A 12,610-nucleotide genomic window follows, 5' to 3' on the forward strand; every position below is an offset into this window, starting at 1 on the left:
AAGAATAAATGAAAGCATTTCCTATGGTTTCAATTTTTAACTATTTACCATTTAACTATTTACCATTTGCTCTATGTCAAGAAATCTCTTATTTTTTTTTCTCTTTTTCAAAGTGACTTTATCTATGATTTCTCATAACTTGTGGGGATTATATCTTTACTCTTTTCCACTGGTTCCTTGACATTCAATCATGGAAATAAGCAGTTTGACACAGTGGAAAAAATTGTATCATATCATATCCTAGCTGAAATATTAAGTGGTTTTTACTTTCTAATGAAGAATGCAAAATCTCTCATACTCAATAACGTTAGATGTAGAATTCTGTCCTTTTCAGATTAGTGATTAATGCAACAGAATAAGATACTATCTTGGTAAAATAAATGAAATCCACTTTTGGTTGTTATCACATATACCGCATGACTTCAGGAGGAGGACTTGGATTATGAATTTTGTTAAATGAATGACTAACTTGTTCTTAATGTGAACTACTCCATATGTTCAGATTTTAAATCTAACAAAATGCTGTTTATGTACTAAGGAAGTAACATTAACTACTATTATTGCTACATTACTCTTATAAAATTGTAGTATCTAAAGTTCTGCCTAAATGAAGTCCAAATGAATTTTAAAAGACTACTCATAACTGTGATTGTTCCAGATATAGCAGATATCAGATTTGTGCATTTATGTATGTGTGGATGTGTATTTTTATTATATCTATTTATAGTTGGCTTTCTTTAGCTAAATACCACTAAATCCTGGATCTTTCCAACCAATAAACATATATTTTAAGATTTCTGGATTAGCAGAAGTGCTTTAATTTAAAATTTTTCTTTTGAACACTCCATGCTTATGGAGATAGAGAGTTGCAGATAATATTTATTGAATGAAGTAAAAATCATTTTTTAGGTAAGAAATTATTGTTTTCAGCTAAATACTCTGCCTAAATTCACCCTTTAGCCTCTTCACCCATGGTCTATATAGAGAATAAAGAGAATAAAGTCAATGTAAAGATCATGTGTACAAAAATGGATTAATCTTCTCCCTCCCACACAATATGGTTAAGTGGATTAGATGAAACATTAAACTCTCTTCTCAATGATAGAACGGAAATAACTGGCAAGAATTTGGAAAAGATAAAAATTAAAACATCTAAAATTTTTTCTTAAAAAGCAAGTATATGAGAATTAAATATAGCTCTACAAATGCATGGGTAACACATAGAAGAAGAATCAAGATTCAAAAACTGCTTGTCTTGTGTTGAACATATGTATCAACTTTCTCTTGTGCCCTGCCTCCCACTCCCACACACAAATAGTATTGGAAAGAAAGAACCAAGCCTAAATTGAACCTGCTATTATTTATTGCGTACCGACTCTGTGCCACACACTGGATTAAGTGTTTCATATGCCTTATAGTATTAAATTTTTATGACCACTCATTTGATCTCCACTTTCCTAAATAGCAAACTCCTGTATAGAGAGGGTAGTGAGTTTGTGTAAGATTAAAAAGCTAGTAATTGTTGGATCTGAGGTCTGGGCTCAGGATGATGTGGTTTCAGTGCTGGAGCTCTTAACTCTGACCCTATATGCATTACATTTGGGTTGAATTTTTTTTTAATGTAATTTTTTAAGACTTAATATTTTTAGAGCAGTTTTAGATATATAGTAAAATTGAGAAGGTACAGAGACTTCCCATATACCGCCTTCCCTAACTCATGCGTAGCCTTCTCCATTATCAACCTTCCCCACAAGAGTGGTACATTGGCTACAATTGATGAACCTACAATGACACATCATAATCAAAGTCCACAGTTTCCATTATGGTTCACTCTTGGTGTTGTGTATCCTGTGAGTTTGGATAAATGTATAAGGACATGTATCCATCATTATGGTATACAGAGTATTTTCATTGCCCTAAATATACTCTGTGCTCTGCCTAGTCATCCCTCTCCCCACCCTCAAATCTGGTGACCACTGATCTTTTTGTTGTCTTCAGTTTCCCCTTTTCCACATGTCATGTAGTTGGAATCCTGTAGTATATAGCCTTTTCGATAGACTTTTTATATTTTTTAAAAAGTATTTTTAAAACATTTTTGAATATATTTTTAGAAGCATTAAACTTGATTCTAGAGTTCAAAGGCCATAAAAAAACCTGTTACAGGTGGTTAGCTGCATCTGGCAGACCCATTGAGTACAAGCTGTAGGGACCACAGCTGCTGGACAATAACAAGATAATTCTGCTTCCTCTCTCATTTCTATTACAACAAAAAATTTTCTTTAACCAATGCAATGAAGTTTTGTATTAGAAATGCCTTTGAACTTGTATGTTCGGCTGCAAAAGCGAAGAAACAATTGTTTAGGTCTTACTGTTGTCACTGAATTGGAATACAGGTGTCTTTGTTTTTATTTTTTTCAAACACTAAGATTTTTTAGGGGTCGGGCTCTGTCTCCTGGCATAACTCCAGTCACCCAGAGGGATGAAGCTGCCCTAGAGCTGGGGCAAGGTCTGGTTCAGGGCAGGCTCCAGAGTCTTCTGCAGTCTCCCACACTTGATGGTGGTCAGTGGTGCCCAGTCTCCCATTTCTTGAGCAGGGCACAGGCATCCAGGCGGTGAGGAGGCTATTCCAGTCTCCCAGGGCTGCTGCCTTTCCCCTACCTGCTCCTCATACTTGCTTCAGCTGCTGGGTAAACACTTTCTACACCCACTTCTACACCCACGCGACCTTGCCCTTGGTAGGTCCCACCTTGAAGATGAGGAGCACTCGAGCAGACAGGGTTTGGGGAAGGGGGGGAGCATTCCCCAGGCGTGACTTCGTAGATGGCCCTGGTTGAGTCTCTGCAGGGTCCCACGTCAAGAGGCCAGGTAGGCAGCCAACTCCTTAATGTCCTTTCTTCACTCCACAAAGAAGCCATTGATGACCCAAGTGTTGGTGATGGACTGCAGCAGCGTGCTCTTGGGAAGGCTGAGGTTGTGTGCTTTGCCTCGCCCCCGGGTCCACTCGGTGCCCCAGGCCGGGAGCTTCAGCTGGAACTTCTGCTCTTGGAAGTGCCCATAGATGGCGGCTGTAGCATAGGTCATGGGCCACTTGCACTCCGCAAAGTGGTCCAGGACATAACTCGCCAGCTCTTGGTGCTGGGTTTCTGGCCCGTGTCTCCAGCGCCATCCCCGCCGAGTCCCTGCGTGCAGCCGCTGCAGTGGGGGGAGCCATTCACACGTGATTGTTCCTTGTGCTCTTCTCCAGGCTCCAACTCCAGCTGGTGAGCTTTTTTATACTAAATACAGATGGCTTTGGTTTTGCTTTATCCTAGTTATATCACATAGAGACGAATTAACTTCTTTGAAAGGTTTTTCACAAGTGAGGGCTTTTTTTTTTTTTTTTTTAATAAAGGGTCATACATTCTGACCAAAATACCAACTAAAAGAGCATATTGTTTAAGGGTCATTGTCATTGGTTGTGTTGTAATCCCTTCTGTAGAACAAGGGCAAAGAACCTAGGAATTAATTAGTATTTCTCACCAGAGCATATGATTGCTGCTCCCAGTAAATAGTGAGGTAAACTTTTGATTTTCTTTCTAGATAACATTAAGTAGAAGGTGTGTTTTTTTTTTTCTCCCTCAAGCATGACTTTTATTTAAAGTTTTTATCAGTTTTAGACTCTATAACAAATATTGAATACATCTGGTTGTCTACTACGTGACTCATAATTGTTCGCTTAGGATAATCTATATTTTCAGTTCTACTTAGTCTGAATAAATGCTTTTTGTAATGAGTGCTCATGGTCAGAAATGGATTAAGTGAACTCTGGGAAAATTGTCTCTAAATCTTTTGGGATTTTTGCATCGTTTAGATGTCACTGATCTATTTTCTATAGAGGAAAAAAATGATAGCATTTTGGGATGATTTCTTATGATTTAGGATTTTTTATGATTCTTTAGTATAATCTGAATTTATTTCAAGCATAATTAAGTATAAGAAAATATAATTAGCCAAGAGAAAATTGAAACAAAAATTATCTTTCATTTTTGGACCCGATGATCAAAAATAGGAGCAAAAAGGGTGCAGAAGACTTGGGGATTATTTCTGATCAAAGTATTCCTGTTCATTCCAGTAGAATAACAAAGGTGATCTCTTCAGTAGGCAATAGGCACTTGTGCTCTCAATTATTCCCTTACAACAAAAAACCTCTAGAACACACAAAGATATTTTCCCTAGCTTTTAGTGGCTTTTAAAAAAATGTAAAACAAAAAAGTAGCTCCAAAGAATAATTTAGATTTTCTCTAGAAGTTTTCTATATTGAAGTACAATCTATATGTCCTTAATTTATACTCCATGTTACAAAAAAGTACTTTATTTATATATACCTTTCCTTATACTAAGCTAGATTGCAAGAATATGCAAAACAATAAAAATAGTATAAATCAGTAACAGAAAATCAAGAGTCCCTTGTTCTTTTACATTTAAAATGGAATTTATGAAGCAGTTATATAGTTTGATCATAGTATGATTCAAACATTAGGAATTTTTGTTTAGATTTATAGGCTCTGTGGTTATTGTTACTTTTTTGCACATTTCTGTAATTATTCATAGCAAAATCTGAAGAAATTTGAAGTCAATGTGACATAGTGGAATTAGCTTTAGAGTTGTATAGATTTAGCTTTAAAGTTTAATTGCAGACTCTACTGCTGGATAGCTGAGGGTTCTTGGACTACTTAATTTCTCTGAACATCAAATTTCTAGTTGTAAAATAGGTACAGTAAACTCTACCTGTTGAATTGTTGGAGGATCAAATGAAATTATGTAGGTGAACTACTTACCAAAGCACTTAGTAATGTATAAATGTTAGCTGCTCTCCTTGCCTTCCTTTAATTTTATAAAGGCATTATAATCAGTGTGGACAACTTATGGTATTAGCCTATAATGAACCTGTTCCTGTAAACCCAAGGGGGGAAATAAAAAACACCACAAACCCAATGCATTCTAATATTTACATATTTTAAATGGAAGCATTTTAAACAGATTTTACTCTAACAAGTTATTTGAAGGAATCTTGATACTAGTAATAGCAAATGTGTTTTCTTAAAATGGTCTTCCCAGTATATAGGATAAGCACCAGATTTTTGCAAATAATCTTCCAGGCCTCTGTCAGATTATTCCTTGTCATTTTGGAAAATGCTGAAGGGCTACAAATTGTTCATAAATTTGTTCAAAGAAAGTGTTCTTTGTTCCTTTCAAACTTCTACACTTTTTTTCTCAGATATATCTCATAGGCATTTTATTTCTATCATTTATTTCATGTTCTTATGATGTAGTTTCTTTCTGGCAAAAGTCTAGTTTCTATTTTCTTCTTGGTAAGTTTCTGTTTAACTGAAGCTAGTGTTAGCTCATTAGATCTGAACCTGATGATTGTTTATGCTTGCCAATGATCCTTAAGGATATATTTGAAGGTCTTCCCTTGTAAAGTAAAATGAACAATGCTGAACAATGCATGTGCATATCGTGCTGAAATGAGTTGACTCCTGATGAAAAAAAGATAAGGTAAGATGGTAGTTTGTTTCTCTGTATTTGGAAAGATTTTCAGACTTCAAAATGTAACATTTCTCTCAATAATTAGAATTTTGAAAATAATTTAGGGAGTCAGCTTAAGCTCGAAGTATGTTTTCTGGACATTTTCCCTCTGAGATAATTTTTCCTGATGTGATAAATGCTTGAATATCTTTGAGACAATACATCTCAGTCTCCAGGTTGGTAAGAGTTCTGACATGATCTCCAAGACATACCAATGTGTGGTAAATGCTCTTTAATGAAGATGGTATTTTAAATGTTAGGAGCAAGACACTTTTAGAACTTTATATACTACTACTCTGCCAGTGTTCTTACATGGTAGAGGATGAAGAAATTGAAGGTGAGAGAGGAAAATGGGAGTAAAATGGCAACCAAGTCTAATTAATACCAAAAAGCCTGAAAAAGATAGAGCTGTAACCCTGATATAATTGAACAACATATCTCCAAGGTGAAGGTAGAGTTTAATCTGAATAAACAACCTGAGATATGTACACTATTTTGGTTTGAAAATTCTCTAGGGATAGAGAGACTTGAAAGCTCTCACTCATGGACAGAAACAAGAGGACATAACAATATTTAATAAACTAATGGTATATCCTAAATCTTTGTGGATTCAGTGTTATTTCCTATGTCCTCTCTAAAAGTGGGAAAGAGATGACTTAGCTTTCTTTGTAAACTTCTATACCCTTCAATTATGAGGACTGTGGAATTCCTGCATGTCATACAGCAGATCTCAAAGGGATCTTTTAGCCTGGAAGCCTTCACATTAACAAAGAGAGGGAACTTGAGTCATGTTCTGCATTTGAAGAGTTCTGATAGATACTTTACTGTTCCTAATGATGACTTAACTCAGGCTAAAGAAAATGTCAGGTCACTTTCATTTTAGCTAGAAAGATGTCAATTTAATATTGAAGTTAATTATGATGATTAGAGGACCCAATTGGTAGAACACTATTAAAGAAGAGATGGACTATCTTTAGTAAACAAAATATGAAAATGAATTGATTTTAGTACATATAATTACTGAATGTTCATGAAGGATGACCTGGACCTGGGCCTGAAAATGGTGGATATAAAAGCATTTTGTGGGACATGATAGGGAATAACTTGGGCTACTGAGGTACAGAAGATTCTATAGTCATGGAATTTTCGGATGAACTGAAGTGTTTCTTGAAGAGTCTTGAGCTTCATAAGGGTGTTGATGCATTTGTTGATTCAGAAATTAGACTGAAGAAGAATTTTAAGAAGGGATGGAGTCTAGAAGAAGCTATGAGCAGGTCAAGGGGAGGGAGTAGTGATAGGGTCTGAGGGCTGCTATGATATATGCTGGAGGAATGAACAGGGTAATACCCATTTGTGGAGAAATTTGAGAAGTACTCCTGTGTCATAACATTACTCAAATTCATTCATACCATATTCTAAAGTGACAAGGCTGTTAGGTGTCTTGGAAGCCTAGGAAGAATTGATTCCAAAAAGACTTGCTGTTGAGAAAAATTGAGTTCCTATAATTACGTCATTGAGAACACAGTTGGCACTAGTGGTTAAAGTCTTGTGTGGAGTCCAGGGGTGTGGAGTCAGGCACCCTGTTGCAAGTAAGGGTCTTGAGTATTTGGGAAACACTGGCCAAGACAGGAAAGTAGAGTGTCCAGATTTTCAGTACACATGATCCCCGTGGGATCTCTAAAAGAATATATGTATTTATTCTAAATAGTGTGTGCCTTATATATAATCGCTAATGGGATGACCATTTTTTACAAATAAGGCTTTAGTAGACAACCTCATTTCTCACAGTTATTAACTGTCTTTTCTCAAACCCTATACTGTAGCCATATTTAAATACTCACCCAGTCCCTTCAGTTTTTCTTGTTCTCTCACCGCACTAGTAATTTAAAGTTGTCGTACGTCTTCCAAAAACTCTTGCCCTTTCTTCTTTGCTTTTTAGACCACCAAGAAGACTCCTCTGAGGCAAGCCTTCTTTGAATCATCCTGGCCAGTCCTCTTCTTGATACTCTCTTGGTTCTTTGTGCTTCCACCTATCATAGCATCAGACATATTGTCTTGTTTTAGTAAACGGTCAGTACTTTCAGATCAGAGGCTGTGTCTTACTCATTCTCTTATTCACATGATGTTGCTTGGTTCTGAGTAGATGTGCTCAGTAAATACTTGAGTAAATGAATGAATAAATGAATGAAAGTAAGCAGACCCAAGCACTTGCTGGCACTACGTGTACTCATGATAGGATTCTATAGCCTTTTCACCATGAAACTAAAAATTTTGCAAGTAGAATTCTTTTGTGAACTCAGTTGTGCAAGGATACTTATTCTTACCGAGCATGGAAAAGGTTTCTCCTATCTTCCTGTAAATTATATATGTAGAGAACAAGTTCTTTGACAGATAAAACAGTGCATCACATGTCCCAAATAGCTCTGTTTGGAGTGCCTTTCTCCTATGTTAGACAAATAAGTCTCTAGGAATCTCTAGAGACTAAGGTGTTAAGAGCATATTTAGTATCAAGACTAATAGCGAATTTGGACACATATTTTCAGTGTTCTATAGCCATGTCCATATTAAAGTTATATTTTTTTAAATAAGCTGCCTCAAAATCATTTTAGAAAGAAGTATGTAAATGAATTCAATACAACATCAACGTTCTCTAGAGATAGTTTGGGGAACTGTGTTGCAGCCTAACCATCTGAGTAATAAAATCCTGCTTTTGGAGTCTACTGGGAAAAAAAAAATCTGATCCATAAATTACCCAAGTTTCACTGGAGAATATTTACCTTCCAGAGTGAGCCCCAGTTGGGTTGGGTTCCCATACCTCAATGTTTTTCTCTTATCTGGTAACTCCTTCCTCCTCTCCTGTCACTCGCATGATTATAAGAATAGCAGCTTGGCACCCTCATGTGATCTTGCCCTACGGCTTCAAGTGACTCAAGAGGGGCTAATAGTATGGAATTGAGTCCAAGAGATTTCATTGTCCACATATATTCTAGTGCGTGGCTGAATTTGGAATGGAAGAGATGTATGCTGGAGAACTATTGACAGTAGTGATGTTCTCTACATAAACTAAGAAATGGAAAAAGCCAGTCTGCCCTGAGGAAGAAGAATGAAACAAATTAACAGAGCAAAGAGGAACAGAGACAGAGGGTTTGCTGGGTTATCTATAGCCCATGAGGAGTTGGTTCATGCTACTTCTGAGGATTTCCCCAGATACCCCGGATTCTTATAATAAATCCCGTTTTGTGAATCACGTTCCAAGGACAAGCTCAAGGACATCTGTGTTGCTTGCAGCCAAAGAATCTAATTCTCAGACCATCCTTGAGCTACTAGTCACAGAAACATATCTTGTGCTGTCACTGCAGTAGACGTAATCAAGAAGGGTGGTACATGTTGAGATCGGAGTACTGCAGTTGGGGGTACTGTGAATCAGGTTCTCTTTTTGTCAAAATTTGCTCTTAGGAAAGAATTGGAAATTCATTCATAGTACACACACATGACTAATAATCTCTCAGAAGCCTGTCTGTCCCTTACCAAGCATTTTCATTTTTAAGGAATTCAAAATCCAATCTAAAGACATGACAACGAAAAGTCGGGAATTCTGAGTTGCTTCATTCCCACCCTACTCACCTTCCTGTCCTTTTTCTTTGAAAGAGTCCGTGGAAAGAAAATGTTGGGCCTCTGAACTCAGGGCACTAATTGGCCTCCCATTTTGCATGAGGACAATCCCCACCCCCCCAACCTTGCAAATCCTGAGTCCTTAACTGACAAAGCAGTATCAATTCCTGCTTCTCCACATCTGCGGATGGTAACCATGCCATGTGGCATAGTGAAGACGGAAACTTGGGGGTCATGCCACTGATCCGTTGTATGACATTCTGCCAGTTGCATTGCTGATTCTCAGTATCCTCAGTACAATGAAAGTAACTTTATCTACACTTTAGGGCTATTGTGATAACAGATTGAGTTGGAAAGACAAGATCACAGATTGGAGTTGAAAGGGAGCTGAGAAGTCTAGCATGTTTCTCTGTTAAGGAATATGAGAGTAATGGTGAAAACCTGGTCTAAATGCTGAGTAACTAGTACAGAGTCACTTTCAAGTAACATTTTCCTGTTGGTGTACCCGTGGAACAGACGGTCCCAAAGTTAATATGGCTTGTCTTGCTGGGTTTCTTAAGAATCCTTCAGGCCAGTGCTTGTCCAACTTTTGTCCCAGGACATTTCTGAAGGCAGAGAAGAGAGAAGGCATATTTTAGGAGCCTAGAAGATAAAATGTTCTCAAAACTACTTCTTTGATGTTGTGCTTTGTCTTTTAGAATTATTCAAATTTTACACTTTTGTCCAAAATATAGCCATGTCTAGTTTTAAAATGAAAGAGATGTTTTAAGTGCCTCACTGTTGAATAAAATTGTTGTTCCATTTATTTCTCCAAATTGAAAAATAAAGCATTTGGATGTCTTGTTCTAATATGATGGTTATTTCCACCACTGCCATCCATGTATTCAGAGGAAGACTAGAAAGACTGAGTCTAGTAGTAGCTTACCTTAGAGGAATAACAGCAGTAAAACAACAGTTATAAATAGATTGCAAAATATAAGTACCACATCAACAGCAATGCTAGTGTTATAATCTCCTATCTCTTGAGTCTGGTGCTTTGGAAATATCACTGGACTAAATAAGCTATTTCCTGCTCCTAATTTATCCATTTATTTTAAAACCTTTAATATTCATATATATTATGAAAATAGTATAGCAAAAGTTTAAAAGTGGAAACTAAATTCATTATTTTTGAATCCTGGAGCGAATAGGTTGGGTGTTGAAAAGAATGGAGGATATTGGTCCTTGAGCCGAACAGAAAAGGAATAAATTTACTTACAAACTGCAAATTGCAGCAGGTACTGTGACTGAGTTGTTGTGAGCTTCTATGCATGGATCCTTCATTATAGAGAGAGCTAATGTAGGTAGCAGAACATTTTTTAAAAGTGCACATCAATCCAAGGGATGAAATGCAGCCATGAAATAAGCTTCTAAAGTTCCGGAAACCATAAATTCCCAATGCTATAACTTAATCTTCTGGATATTCTCCAAATAGCAACCCTGAGTTCCCCTGAGTGAAATGCTCTTATTTTCTCCCCATGTGCATTTAACTCTCTTCTTTATTGAATAAAAAAAAAGGATTTTAAAAAAAGGACTTGGTTTATTGCTTCTAATAAAAGAAATGTAATCTGAATACTCAAGGATATAATCAGATCATAGCATTTCAATTGTATTACTAATACAGCCATAAAATAAATAAGTTGTGCACTAAAAAAAGCCCACCATGCAAGCTCATCTTGTCACTGTGTCCCATCCATCTTTTCTTGCCATTTCTAGTCTGTCAGCATTTTTGTCTCCGCTCTTCGGGTTGCACCTAGTGATTTTTCACACATCCTTCACTGCTGTCTTGTTACCTTCTAGTTTAATATATAGAGATAGGAAGAATCCGTTGTACCCCATTTATGCTTCTTTAGTTTTTGGACTCCCAGTCTGTCACCTGACCACTCTGCCTGCTCCTTTCTAGTCTTGCTCATTAAATCAGGTGCTAATGCATGAAAGTGGATGTTTCTCATATTGATATTTCTGAACAATTGGTCTTTAAACTCTTTGAACCTTTCAAGGTGAAGTTCATCCCTGACGATAATCTCGAATAGAAAAATGAAGCAATAGCAAATGTTTTTTTTTCTTTTAGCCTCTTAAGTAAAGTTTGAAATCCTAGAAAAAATGTAAGAATTTTCTTACAAAGATTTTAAAGGAGTCAAGAAATAATTTAATTGGTACTTTAATTTTTTTTTTTTTTTTTGAGGGGAAGAGGGTGAGTAATCTTTTTCTCTTAGCTGTGGAAGGTCTGTATTTGTCTGGAAGAGTTTATTTAAAAAAATCATAATCTTACATGTTAGATCATTAACATTTTGACAAATATTAAACCCAACACCCAGGTTTACCGCAGCACAAATAATATGGATCTATAGATCTTTACTCAATAAACATGTGAGCAGTGTTATATAAGTTTTATTAAGAGGAAGGTTAGGTTCAAAAGTGGTCACAGCATTCACCAATGGACATTACAATCACTAAGTGAGAAATCTTATTTAATAACCTAATTTTATATTATTCAATAAAGAAATCAGGATTTTATAAAAAAGATTTTATTTTTATACTGATATCTAGAATGACTTTCTCTTCTACTTTTTCCTGCCATGTGGGCCCTAGAAGAGAGCCATTTGACAACAGAGTTGAGTTATGGCTCTAGTTATTTAACCCCTGGTAGCAAATGAGGAGCACCCTGGAATTTACTGAATCATCATGAGTGTTTTCCCAGCTAGAAAGATTTAGGGCAAATACTTTTTCCCTCTATTTTAGTTTAAAAATCACTAATTTATGATAATGTTCCTAATACACCACATTCTTGAGGTCTTGTTCTTTGACGCAGTTCCTTTGTAATGTTCTTTCATTCAAAAACTTCGTGTTTCTTTTGGAATTGAGTGTACTCCACAGTAAAAACAACCCCTGTCTGCAAAGGGTTGTGGATGTAACTTTTGTTACCAAAGTATTCAATTCAGTCCAATAAACCTTTGAACACATTTCCCCTCCCCACACTGGGATAGATTTGTAGTTTGCCTGACTTGAAGGGATCGTTGTTGTTATGGTATAATTTGGGTAAAGCCACTGCTACCATAGTGAGACCCCCCTACCCCCCGAGGTATGGCTCTGTAGTTGAAAGACAGATGAGCTTCACATATGCACAGTCCTGCCTTAAATTTCACATTGTTAACCCATGTGAGCTAGGAGTTCAACTCATTGAACTCAACTATTTGTGAGTAGTTACCAGTTCCCAGTTAAAGTGGTGGAAGGTCTGAGATGGCTCCCCAAAACCAGCTTTTCTGGTTTTTCAAAGAGCTTGCACGGGTGTTTCTGGTGTTCAAATTGCATGCACATAATAGATGCTTATTTGGAGAGAGAAATGTTAACTATCCCACAGATGCTTACTCTTGTGGATTCCCTGGCCCTT

The sequence above is a fragment of the Phoca vitulina genome, unplaced genomic scaffold (genome assembly GCF_004348235.1).
Source record: "Phoca vitulina isolate PV1807 unplaced genomic scaffold, GSC_HSeal_1.0 scaffold75, whole genome shotgun sequence".
In the NCBI taxonomy this organism is placed as follows: Eukaryota; Metazoa; Chordata; class Mammalia; order Carnivora; family Phocidae; genus Phoca; species Phoca vitulina.